The sequence below is a fragment of the Macrotis lagotis genome, chromosome 1 (genome assembly GCF_037893015.1).
Source record: "Macrotis lagotis isolate mMagLag1 chromosome 1, bilby.v1.9.chrom.fasta, whole genome shotgun sequence".
Lineage (NCBI taxonomy): Eukaryota > Metazoa > Chordata > Mammalia > Peramelemorphia > Peramelidae > Macrotis > Macrotis lagotis.
In genome coordinates this window covers 888,968,212-888,981,641 of record NC_133658.1, presented here as the reverse complement: position 1 = coordinate 888,981,641, position 13,430 = coordinate 888,968,212, and the positions used below count along the sequence as shown (strand labels likewise).

At 45.5% G+C, this 13,430-nt stretch overlaps 2 protein-coding genes across 5 annotated transcripts in view; one reads left to right on the top strand and one right to left on the bottom strand.

The window, feature by feature from the left end:
• The window catches only part of NPHP4 (nephrocystin 4), a 169,232-nt gene extending 159,539 nt beyond the window's left edge, over positions 1-9,693 (bottom strand). For both annotated transcript variants that reach the window (XM_074218620.1, XM_074218621.1), the window contains exons 1-3: positions 9,555-9,693; positions 1,017-1,037; positions 646-728 (exon numbers count right to left, since the gene is read on the bottom strand). The gene's annotated coding sequence lies outside the window, so the exon portion shown is untranslated. The remainder of the gene's footprint in view (positions 1-645; positions 729-1,016; positions 1,038-9,554) is intronic.
• Positions 9,466-13,430, top strand: part of KCNAB2 (potassium voltage-gated channel subfamily A regulatory beta subunit 2) — a 186,399-nt gene continuing 182,434 nt past the window's right edge. For all 3 annotated transcript variants that reach the window (XM_074218628.1, XM_074218624.1, XM_074218627.1), the window contains exon 1: positions 9,466-10,015. The gene's annotated coding sequence lies outside the window, so the exon portion shown is untranslated. The remainder of the gene's footprint in view (positions 10,016-13,430) is intronic.

Below are 13,430 nucleotides of genomic sequence, written 5' to 3'. Positions count from 1 at the left end.
AATATCAAACAAGACAAACTCAAGAGGACAGATCACTGGGCCATTCTTCTAAAGAACTCTTTCTGGGTTGATTTTATTAATTACTACTTTTGTGTCTAGTTAAACAACCAATGTTTGATCCACTTATCCCCATTTTGTCAATAATTTGAAATTCTATATTGAGCATAAATGAATTAGCCATATAAAATGGCATTCCAACGTACCCGTACAGCTTGATAGAATGGAAAGAGGTGTGACCTTGAAGTCACAAAATCTGGCTCTACTTTGCAAACTGTTAAAAAGTTATGGAAATCATAAGTGTTACCTGCTTTGGACATGGCACCCTCCTGCTCTTTCCTTGTGTCTTTGACGTGACTTACACCATGTGCCCTTTTCCTGGAATGCCTCCCCATTCTTTCAGGCTCCACTCATCCTCATTTACCAATATCTCAAGGCCCCCCTCCAAGATCAGCTTCATGGATTCCTTCATACCAATGCATCCATACAAGCTAGAAGTCACACACCCCTCCTCTCCACTGTTGCTCTTAGCACACTAACCCTTCCTACCCACTATTATAATGAGCACATAGGATTCATTATTTCACCAACAGATTACAAGTTCCAGGCTAGAGCTTGAATCTTTCCTTCTTTGTATCTTCAACTTACCTTTTTAGAATGCTTTACACAGAGCTGGTTCTTAGACTTCTGGCTCCTCTCCCGCCATCTAGGATTCTTCCTCCCTGGGGAGCCTAGAACCAACATCATGGCTTTTATTTCTAAACAAGTAATGACAAAGCCTTTACTTGTAGAGTGAAAAGAATCTGTGGTTTAAATCATAAACTCTCTAGGCTTCCATTTTCCTGAGAGGGCTGAACTAGACTAGGGATTCTCAACCCTTTTTGTATCCCAGAGTTCCTGAAGCCTAGAGCCCTAAGCTACAGTCTGTAAGGTCCCTTCCAGTTCTAAAGCAACAATCTTATCAACCAGCTGCTATTATTTTTGATATTATTATAAACTGAGTCATTTACAATACCTACCTTTGCTTCATCCCACTGCTCCTGCAAGGGGAAAAAAAAGAAACTTTTGAAATGGTAGCAATTCTTTGTTTAATACTGACAATCAACAACTGCTGTGATCATAAAACCTTCTCCTTGGCACCAAAAGATCTTTATCATCCCAGAACATACTTGCCCCAAAATTTCCCAAGAGAAATTTTTCCTCCTCTCTTACTAGGCAAATTGGAACATGTCCAGAGGTGGATGACTAAAATGGAGAACAGTCTGGAGACCATACCATAGGAAAATCAAAGGAATTCAGACTGTGAGGGAAAGAAGGAAAGAAATAAGGAAGGAGAAAAGGAGAGAGTGTTTACCATGTGCCAATTCTGTACTAAAAGCTGATGTTTTCAAAGAAGATCATGAGGTCAGGGAAATGATACCATGAGAACTCAATCTGAGAGAGGGAGGCTGTGCTAAGTCACCAGCCTCCCTTTCTCCTTCAGAGTCATCTGGGTCCAGGGGTCAGGGGCCAGGATGACTAGAGGTGACCCTGGATGGAAAACTATTTTCACTAAAGCTCAATGAAAGGGTTGGCAAAAGTAGTCTTGAGGGCCCCCTTGAGTTCCCACACAATGACTGGATAATCACTTATTGGAAATGTTGTGGAGGGGATTCTTCAGCAGGTACAAGGTGCTCTTGAGGCCTGATTCACATCTTGCCATTGGATCCAGATGGTTCCACAAGAGAAAGGGAGGCTGGTGACTCTGCACAACCCTGCCTCTCTTAGATCCAATGCATTTGAATGTCACAACCACACTTCCCTTCATGATCTTCTTTGAGAACAATGGGCAAACAACCACAACAGGTTGTAGTGGATCACTTTCTCAGTCCCCTCTAATACTGAGATCCTCTGATTCCAGAATATGCTGCATCCTTCTGACACTACCATGTGTCTTTCTACTGATCTTTGGGGTACCTATAAATTTGATTTTTCTGTTGGTATTCTATGATCCACAGCAGCATCACTGGGAAAATACTGGTATTGAAAAGGGTTGTTGCCACAGCGAACAGCTTGGTATTGTTCAAAGTGCTATACAATGTCTTGAGTTCCAGTCCAGTTTATTCATTTTTTTTCCTCTCAATGAATTATAAAGCCACCCTGTTGCCATCTGCAGGGATGATAGAGTCTGATGAAATTAGTCAATACATAAGTTATTTCATCTTCTACCCATTCAAGTATCCTTTTCAGGCCTTTTCAGTCCTATCTCTTCCTGACTCCATCAGGAGTTTTCTTGGCAAAGATTCTGGAGTGGTTTACCATTTTCATCTCCAACTCAATTTACAGATGAGGAAACAAAGTCAATGAGGATGAAGTGCCTTGCCAAGTCTGCACTCAGGTCTTCCTGACTCCAGGTCCAGCACTCTATCTGTTGTCCCACATCCCTACAAATGGGACTATTAAATTTTCCTTAAACTTCAAATTCCATCACCTGGTTGCTAGTCTTTGTATGGACTCTCCCCCAGTTCCTCTGTCAACCTCTGCCCATTCCAGAATCCTTAGCGTCTCTCAAGACTCAACTCAAGTGCTCCCTTCTATAGAAGCCCGGATTTATGAATCTCTCTTCCTTCTCAAATTCCACTATATGGTATATATTTTCTATGTCCAATAAAGAAAGTACTTTGAAGGCAGAGATACATATCTTTGTGGCCCCAGCACTTAGTACTTGTCTTGCATCATGATCAGCATTGAGGATGCACTCGATGCTTGCTGATCAACTGGTTGCCCCACCCCACACGGCACCCTAGAGAAGAGTTCCAGGTCTATTGTGATTGGACTAGCAGTGAATCTCACCTGGGTGAGATTATCTTGGATTTTCTTGAATTCACTTCGATTTTTTTCTAGCCCATCCTCCAGTATATCAGCAGTCTTTGGGCATGCATGTGTTTATCTGCATTAAGCTTAATAGTAATATTACAGTGACCCTACCATACCCTCAAACTATCATCTTATAATTCTCTTTCCTTTCAAGTCAAACTCCTACAAAAGGATGCCTTCATTTTGTCTCGAATTTCTCACCTCCTTTTCTCTTCAGTCTTCTAGAATTGGGATCCAGACCCTCCCATTCACCTGAAATCTCTTCAAGGTCACCAATGATTTTTTTTTAATAACTAAAAAGTCTTCACTCTGTCTTCATCCTTCTTGACATTTCTGAGCTTTTGACTCCACTGAATAGCCCCTTTCTCTGCATCTTGTCTTTCCTAGGTTTTTTATGACACTGCTCTCTCCTAGGTCTGCTTCAACTATCCTCTTTATCAGTCACCTCCACAGAATTAGTACTCAATTCATGAGATCTATCCCAAAATGACTTATCCAATCCTCATCCCTGAGCCCATCTCCTATCTCTACCTAGATGTTGGACATTTCCAACTGGGTTTCCCAAAGGCATCTCAAACTCATCATATCCGAAACTGAACTCATTATCTTTTCCCTTGAACCCAGACATTTTCTGAACTTCTCCATTTCTATTAAGAACCATGAATCTTCCAACTTTACAATCTCATTCATTCTCAACTCTTCAAAATCTCATTGACCCTCACCAGCTTTTCAACTGACCAGCTCTATCAACTCTACCTCCAAAATATCTCTCCCATTCGTCACCTTCCTTCCACTCAGTTACCTCCCTATATCATGCTAAGTTAAAAGCATAATCACCACTCCCCTGATCTACTACATCAGCCTCCAAATTGTTTCACTGTCTGAAGTCTCTGGCCTCTCCGATTCATCCTCCTCATAGCTACAGAGATGATGTCTATTCAGACCAGGTCTGACCATTTCACTCCCCACTTCCAAAAGATGCAGCAGGTCAAATGCTTCTGGAATGATACAGCAATTCTTCCACTTGGCATCAAAAGCTTTTCAAAGCCCAGTTTCAATCTATCCATTCACAAATACTACTTTCCATTTACCTTCTATTCCAGCAAATTGGCTGTCTTCTTGTTCAATATGACATTCCATCTATCTCTCTCCTTTTTCAAAGGCCATTATCCTTCATAGCTGGAATGTTCTCCCTCCCACTCTGCCACTTAGAATCCCCAACTTACCAAAAAGCTCAGCTCACATTCCCACTCCTACACCCAACCTTTTCTGTTTCCACCCCCAGCCCAACTCCACTTTACAGTGCCCCTAAATGTTGTTGCTTGTTCTTCATTCTTAAAGAGGATCATGACATCAGGGAGGTGATGCCGTGACCCGAAAGTGAATTGGATTTAAATGAGGGAGGGATGTTCATAGTCACCAGTCTCACTTTCTCCTCAGAGTCAACTGCCTCCAGAGGCAAGATTTAGATCAGGAAGACTGGAGATGGCCCCAGATGCAGTGGGAGACTTTGACCTTTTTAAGCTAAGGTCTTTTTCCCAGATCTGTTTGATTGAGGCAATGGTCAATGGGTGATTAAAGCTAGGTAAGAAATAAGGCAAAATCACCATGTACTTAATCTGTATTTATTTTGAATGTATATGTATTTCCCAATAGTAAAATATAAGCACTTTGAAGGCAGAATATTTCCTTCTATTCTTTCCAGCTCCAATATCTAGAAAACCTGTCACATAATGGCAATGTAGGTAAAACAGTGGCTATGGAATCAGGAGCTGCATTCTAACCCAGTCTCAGACATTTACTAGCTCTGTCCCTCTTACTCTCTTCATCTTCTCACTCATCCCACCGTTCAGCTGAAACTGCCCTTTGCAAGGTTACCAATAACCTTTTCATCACCAATTCAATGGGCTTTTCTCAATTCTCATGTCCTGACTTCTCGTTAGCCTTTGACATTGCCATGCTCTAGTCATTGATAGTCTCTCCTAAGTTTTCATGACATTGATGTCTCCTGGTTCTCCTCTTGCCTGGCTTGCCCACTCCTGTTCAGTCTCTTCTGCTGGATCTTCATCCAGGTTACAACCACTAATGATGGATGTCCCCTCAAGTCTCTGGACTAGGCCCTCTTCTCTTCTATTTTATGTCTCCTGGTAATCTCAACTTCCAGAGATTCAATTAACATCATTAAGCTAGTGATTACCAGATCTATTTATCTAATCCTAACTTCTGTCCTAATCTCCAGTCTGGCATTAACAACTGTCTACTGGGACATTGCTTTGGTTTTTTAATTCATTTTTTAAATTTATTTATTTATTTAAGGCAATGGGGTTAATTGACCTGCCCAAGATCACACAGGCAATTATTAAGTGTCTGAAGCCACATTTGAACTTAAGTCCTCCTAACTCCAAGGCCAGTGCTTTGTCTATTGCCCCACCTAGCTGGCCCCTTTTGGGACATTGTAAATAAAACGTCTCAGGGACATTTTGAACAAAATGCCTTGGGAACATCTTAAACTCAACATATCTAAAACTGAACTTATTATCTACCCCACTCCCTCTTTATAACTTCCCTATGACTGTTAAAGGTCACCCAGGTTCCCAACTAGGTATGATCCTCATTTCCTCATATTCAATCATTTGTCAAGTCTCATTCATGTTACCTTGCCCACATTTCACATAAATCCCTACTTCTCCTCTGCCACTACCACTGCTCTTAGTGTGAACTCTCATCACATCATGCCTAAATCAAGTGCCAGAGACTGCTGGTGGTTGGTCTCTGCTTCAATTTTGTCTTGATTCCTGTCCATCTTCTATTCAGTTGTCAAACTGGTCTTCCTAAAGCACAGGTCTGGCCACATCAATATATTTGATAAAATCTGATGACCAACCCTAACATCTCCAGATCAAAGATGAAGTTTGGCATTCAAAGTCCTTCTTATGAAAGATGGGCCCTTCCTACATTCCCAGTCTTCTCTCACCTGAATCACTCTGTGATCCAGTGACATTGTCCTCCTTTGCTTTCCTTTATAAAAGAAATTCTATCTATCCTGCATTCTTGGAATATTTTCCCCTTTTCTCCAACTCTCCCTGGCTTTCCTTCAGTCCTACATAAAATACTACTTTCTACAGAAAACTTTTCCCAATCTCCCTTAATACTAAGGCCTTCCTTCTGTTGATTATCTCACTTATCCCATATACAGATTGTTTGGAAATAGTTGTCTGCACACTGTCTCCTCCACTAGATTACAAGTTCCAGAGTGCAGGGGCTGGGTTTTTTTTATTCTTTGTATCCTTTATTCTTTGTATTAACGTAGTTCTTAGCACACATAAGATGCTGAAGAAATGCTTGTTGACTAACTGTTGACTAACCCTGGGCAAGACACCTAACCTTCCTCTGACTCAGTCTCCTCATTTTACAAAAAGGGAATAGCATCTACCTTCCAGGGTTGTCGTAAATATAAAATGAGTTGTTATTTGTAAAGCTTGTTGTTATTTTGTAAGGCTGTTGTTTGGTAAAGCTTTGTAAACCTTAAAGCACTATTGAAATGCTAGCTATTATTAGAGACACTTCAAACATGCTTGTTTAGCTTAAATAATTAAATTGAAACAATCGTGGAATCAAGTTCTCCTTCTGGTTAAATCTATCAAGTAATCCTTGGAGTCTTGGCTACATTTTACCCTACAGAGTCATTCCCCCACCCCTTTTTAATCACTACACACAATGAACTCTACATCTCTCAACCAGGTGATGATGAAAATAGTCTTGTAGAAAATCACCTCTAAAAGTCTGCCAGTTACTTTCTCCCATTTCCTCGAGAATACTTTCAGTATTACCAGAGACAAATCTCCTTAAGGATTTTACAGAAATGAAAAAGTGAGCATATAGTCAAGGTTTTTTGCTACCTTCTCATTCACCTTTAATAATAAAGCCATCTGTGATATTTTCCATTCTTTGGGGATCCTCTGTCCTTTGATATAACTTGAAAATCAAACTTTGAATGTCCTTAAAATCGTGTCACTTTCCAAAACTGATTTCTTCTTTATGTGCTTGGTTCAAGGGATGGCTAGGTGGTGCAGTGGATAGAGCACTGGCCCTGGAGTCAGGAGTAGCTGAGTTCAAATCCGGCCTCAGACACTTAATAATTACCTAGTTATATGGCCTTGGGCAAGCCACTTTATCCCCATTGCCTTGTTAAAAAAAAATCTATTAAAAAAGTTTCTATGTGTTTAGTCAAGTCCCTATTATTTTCTTCTTAAGAGTCATTTCTACTCCCCTTTATAACAGACCAAACACTAGGGCAAAAGAATGAAATGTTATAATCACTATACTGTTATCTACGATGAATACAGCTAGCTATAGATAAGCTGGCAAATCTGTTTTCTTTCATACTTATTTGTTAGGCACCTTCCAGATGCTCTCAGGATGATCAAGCTTAATTGGATCTCATTTTTTTTTTTGTTAACAGATGCTGGCACATAAGCAGTAATTATCTTTATGACTGTTTACTTATGCTTACCAAGAGCACTGTGGGTCAAAAACAATGGCATAAGGACATTTTAACTGATTCAATCTGTATATTACCTTCTATAACTTGAGGATCAATTTCATATCTGATTGGTTTTTCAATAACCAAGTCATTCATCTTACTAGGTACCAAGGACTAGTATACTGTTTTATCCCTTTATTTTCCCAGGGTCTAGGACAGTGAGGCAGCTAGGTAGCCCAGCAGATAGAATAATGTCTCTGGAGTAAGAAATATCTGAATTCGAACCCTTCCCCCTGGGCAAATCACTTAACCACTGCCTGTTTTTTCAAATGTAAAACGTGGATCACAGCACCTTCTTCCCATGACTGTTGTGCTGTTTAAAATAATACTTGTAAAGCACTTTAGCAGAATGCCTAGAGGAAAGTAAAACTTTCCTTTCTGGCACACAGTAGGCACTTCACAAATATTTCGGAATTGAATTAATATTAGTTGAATTCATATCCATCACTGAATGAGAGAATGGCAAAATATGGACAGAACTTTCAAAGTGGAGGAAATGGGACATATCTTGAATAAAATGGGGAGGAAAAGATTGGAGATAGATAGATAGATAGATAGATAGATAGATAGATGATAAAGTGGTGAAACAGGAGGGTATCTACACACTCAGAAACATATATAGGCATACCCTCAGCTTTCTATATACGGACTGAGAAGAAAATGACATAAAGAAATGCATGAGGGGCAGCTAGGTGGCGCAGTAGATAGAGCATCAGCCCTAGAGTCAGGAATACCTGAGTTCAAATCCAACCTCAGACACTTGATAATTCCCTAACTGTGTGGCCTTGGGCAAGCCACTTAACTCCATTGCCTTGCAAAAAACTAAAAAAAAAATGCATGGAAAAATTCCATAGCAACAAAGTACCCATGAGAACATGACCAAAACATTGTCAAAGATTTTTGCTCTGGCGAATAAAATATAGAATTCTCAATCAAGGAGGGTTTTTTCCCCCAAGGGTTACCAGAAATAAGACCATAACAAGGCCCTTTTTGTCTTCCAAAGTCCACACTCTCATGAGGTTTTAGAAAACTTTCGTCTCGGGCTTCCAGAAATGGAAGGCTGAGGGTATTAACCTGCCATAGTCTGGTTTAGTGGAGCACGGTCATCTGAGGAAGTCAAAAAGAAAGGATCTGGATGTAGGTTAAAAGGAGTTGGGGAGGAAATGGAGAATTTGAGTGATGAGGAAAGTTTGGAAGGGAAGGATTTGAGGGAAGACTATTAGGCTGAGAAAAGGAGTAAGAGGGGGAAAGAGTGAAGGAAGGTGGAGGGGAGAGGAAGGAGGCAACATGAAAGGAGGAGAGGGGATGGGGAGAAGGGGAAGGGGAAGGACCAGAAGCGAATAAAGGACAAGACTAAGAGGAAGAAGGGCAAAGAGGAAAGACTTGGAAGGAGGAGGGAGTCGGGGCTAGAGAGGAGAGGGGAGATGGGAAGGAAAGTGGGGAAGATGAGGGGGGCTGGGAGGAGCCTGGAGGAGAGAAGGGGGTTGGAGAAAGGGAGGGCACAGGAGGAGGAGCTGGTAGAGGCGGGGGGCACGGAAAGAAGAGCTTGAGGAAGAGGGGGGGAGGGGGAGAGAACCGGGAGGAAGAAGATGGAAGGGGGGCGCAGAGGGGGCGCACGGGGGCGGGGATGAGAAGGGCGGATCCCACCGGAGTGGGGGCCCAAGACCCCCAAGCGCCCCTGGAAGGGGCGACCCCGGGCAGCCTTTCTGGGAAGGCGCCCGGGTCCGTGAGGGGAGGGGGGGGCACGCGTCTGAGGTCAAAGGGCACGAGTCTGGCACCAGGGTCGCCCCAGTGTACCCCTCCCGGCCTCGGCGCCGCGGGACAAACCAACTGAGTCGAGGGGAGGGGGTGACATTTCTTCCCACCCCCGATGTCGCCTTCCGCCTCCGCTTTAAGCCACGGCGAGGTCCTTGGATGTCACAAAACCGCCGTGATAGAGCCCTCCCGAGAGGGTCCCCGAGACGTCCAGCCCCCCGAAAAGCCTCCGCATCGACTCTTCCCGCCTCGTCCCCCCCTCGGCGCTCAATGGTTTCGCCCGTCGCCCGGCGTGGTTACCGAGGTGACGGGCCGCCGCTACCTCCGAGGAGGGAGGAAACGCCTTCCAGCGGGGAGATTTCTCCCCGCCGGGGGCCGCGGCCGCCCGAGCAGGAGCGCCCACCTGAGCTGCATGTCTTCCGGGCCAGTCTAGAGACGCAAGGGAAAGGTTGCCGCGGCCCACCACGGCCGGGAGAGCGGGTCCGAGGAAGGCCGGAGTCGGCCCGGCTCAAGCACCCGCCCCCGCCAGTGTCGTCATCAGGGGCCGCGGCCCTTTTGGGCCAATCAGAGCCCAGGCCGCCGAAGCCCGACCGAGAGGGTTTCACCCAATCGTCGCGGCCATCGGCCGCCCCCGATTTGCATGACTGGCGGATCGACGACCAATGGGCAGGTGACGGGCGACCGTCCGGGCCAATAGGAAACGGAAGGGGGCGCGGCCCCGGGAGTCCCACGAGGTGGAGATGCTGCGGGCGGAACCTGCCTGGGCGAGCGGGATCCGGAGGCTCTGAACTCTGCCCGGGAGAGGGCGGGAAGGAAAAGCCGGAGTCGGGAGCCCGAGCCGGAGCCGGAGCCGCAGCCCCCCAGGTGAGTGAGCGCCGGGGATCGGGCCGGGGCCGGGAGGCGGGGCCGCCGGGAGCCGCTCCGCTCCGGGCGCCGCGGGCGCTGGGCTGCCCCGGCCGCTGCCCATCGGCCCCTCCCGGCCCCGGCGCGGCGGCCTGGTGCAGGAGGGGCCCCGGGCTGCCAGCCCCCCGCGGGGTGCCAGCCCGCCCTGCCGGCCGGGCAGCCGTGTGACCTTGGGCGAGTCACCGCCCCCCGAGCCGCGCGTCCCTCACCTGCGCCGGGAGGGCTGAGCGGCCTGGACACCTGGCGGGCGCTTTCCCTCTTCTCCCCCTCCGTGCCTTCTCTTCCCCCTCCCCGACCCCGTCCCTTGCCCTTTCCCTCTCCATCCCTTCTCCCCATCTCCATCCCTTCTCCCCATCTCCATCCCTTCTCCCCATCTCCATCCCTTCTCCCCATCCCCATCCCTTCTTCCCCTTCCTCTGCATCCCTTCTCCCCATCTCCATCCCTTCTCCCCATCTCCATCCCTTCTCCCCATCTCCATCCCTTCTCCCCATCTCCATCCCTTCTCCCCATCTCCATCCTTTCTCCCCATCCCCGTCCCTTATCCTTTGCATCTCCATCCCTTCTGCCCATCTCCATCCCTTCTCTCCATCTCCATCCCTTTTCCCCATCTCCATCCCTTCTTCCCCTTCCTCTGCATCCCTTCTTCCCCTTCCTCTGCATACCTTCTCCCCATCTCCATCCCTTATCCTTTCCCGCTCCATCCCTTCTTCCCCTTCCCAGCTCCATCCTTTCCCCTTTTCTTCCATCTCCATCCCTTTCCCTTCCCCTCCCCATCTCCAGCCTTCTTTTCCTCCCTATACCCTCTGTCTTCTCCCTTCATCTCCATGTCTTCTCCCAGATTCTTAATCTTTCTTTATCTCCCATTTCCTTTTCCCATAAATCCAGTTTCCTCATCTCTTGCTCACCGGCAGCCCCACATCTATTTCTTCTACTTTGCCCCTTTTCTTCTTTCTCTTTGACACCTCAAGTAGTGTTCCTTCATCCTCTTGGATCTTTTTCACTTTCTCACTCCTTTCTCACCTCTCTCCTTCTTTCTTTCTGAAACTTCTTTTTTTTCTATGCCCCCACAAGCCTGTGATCTCTCCCACGCTCCATACCATCACCACCAACCCTTCCTGCCACTTTCCTCCTCCTCCTCCTCCCCCTCCTCCTCCTCCCTCTCCATTTGCCCTCTCACTGCCCATCTTGGTACCCACATGGAGGGGCTAGAAGACCTGCGTGCCCTCCCCTCCCCTTCCCTCTGCAGCTCTTCTGTGAGGCTGGTGGCTTGCCTGCTTTACCACTTCCTCCCTCCGCAACTGCTGCAAGAACATCCCTCTCGAGCAATGCAAGCCAAGCCAGATAGGACTCCCTCCAGAGTCTCAGGGGCTCCCCTTTCTTCTTTTCCTGATTCTCCCAAGAGCCCCAAGAGAGAGTTAGACTTTAATCAAGGCCCCTGGACATGCTTTGGATAGAAGCTTTCTCAGGATCAGTAACTCTTCTCTCTTTCCTGGTCCCCACCTCCCCACCCCCACTTCCCTGTCTTTGCTTCAGCTTTGTGATTCAGCATTTTGTGGGTTTGGCAACTGTTTGCTCCCCTGCACTGTGGGTATCTTTGGGGGGGAAGCAGGGATGTGTCACCCTCAAATCAAAGGGAGCTCTTGGGGAACAAATAGATAGTAACCCAGAGTCGTATAGGTAAACTGGTCCACAGGTGGACTTCTGCATCTCCCTTCTTTTCTGCATCTCCTTTCTTTTCTGTTGAAATCTATCCAAGGGGAGGTGACATAAGTAATAGCCAAAAGGGAAATGGCCTATTAGCATTTATGGAAATTAATACATCTGGGATCCAGAGAAGCTAGTTTGGACCACAACTGGCCTCCCAGCTGTTTTGAGTTGTGGTCCCTCTGCAGCACATTGCCTCATCCCATAATAACACTATTTCTCTAGGATTCAAAATATAGCATATTGCAAGAAATTGCTCACCTCATTTAAATAGAGCAGCAGATGTAATTGCTTTTCATTCCTTCGGCCTGCAGCATTGCAGATTTGGTGGCCGGCCTTGTGAAGAGTGCCATTTAAAGATCAAACTTCTTGCTTTACCAAAATGAATGAATGAATGAATGTGAACGAATGAACAGTTGAATAAACAAATTAGTGAATGAATCTTCCCTGGGGGAGAAGGCTTAAACAGATTTCTGTGACTTTTTTATCAATGTGGTACACTTTAATTTTTGTAAAGCTAGGCCAGGAAAAGTGGGCTCGTGTCTGTCTCTTCTGCCTCTGAGGTTCCTTCCCACTCTGGATCTCTGTTCCTATGTAAACCGCCCATTCACTATTCCTTGTGCCTTAGTCTGAGGCTGGGATTTCCACTGGGAAGAGTTTCAGACCCCAGCCAGTGCCATAGAACCATAGACAGACCATTTTTTCTAATGCCCTCAATTTACAAATGAGAACACCATTGTCCAGAAAGAGAAAATGCCTCGCCCAAAGTCAAATGGGTTGGCTAAGGCTGGATTTGAACCCAGATCATCCAACCCCAAACTTGGCACTCTTTCTTTTGTTTCATCATGGCTCTATCCCTTTACCTGGGAATCATTCCTGACTCTGATGAAAGAGCAAGCTTAGCCACCATGTTCAGAAGAAGCTAGATAACATAGGAGGAAAAAATATGATGTAGATAGGTTTCTTCTCCAAGGGACTATAGCTTTTTACAACTTTTTTTCTGTTACTATAGTAGGACATTGACCTTGGAAAACCTGAGATTGTTAAGGCCTACCTTTGAAATTTACCATATAAATGTGAGCAAGACACTTAACCTCAGTTTCTTCATCTGTAAAATAACAGTGTTGAACAAGATGACTTCTAAAGGCTCTCCCAGCTCTGGAGCTTGGCTTTTGGATGCTGAATATTTTTAAAGCAGTAAAAACTTTCCTCTCAATATCAGTCTTACCAAGATACATCTTGATACAACTTTTTTTTTGGAGTCACTTAACCAAGGTCACACAGCTAGTAAGAATCTGAGGACTCAGGTCTTCCTGATACCAGGACATATGCTCTTTCCACTGCACCACTTACCTGCCCCAAGATATATCTTTTACAGAATTAGCACCTAGTGCCTTATCTCTTTCTTTCAGTCAACCAAAAGTTATTAAGAACCTACTCTATTCAAGACACCAAGAGAAAATGAGGGTATAATGGAAAGAACAGATTTGGAGTTAGGTTAGAGATTCCTGTATTGTTCTGCCATTTACTGTTTAGGTGATCTTTCACCTCTCTGGGTCTCAGTTTACCCATCTGTAAATTGAGGGTGTTGACCCACCTAGGCCTTCTAGTACCAAGTCTTAAAATTCATGATTTATTGCCAAACAATGGCTAGATTTCATGCTGGCTGGC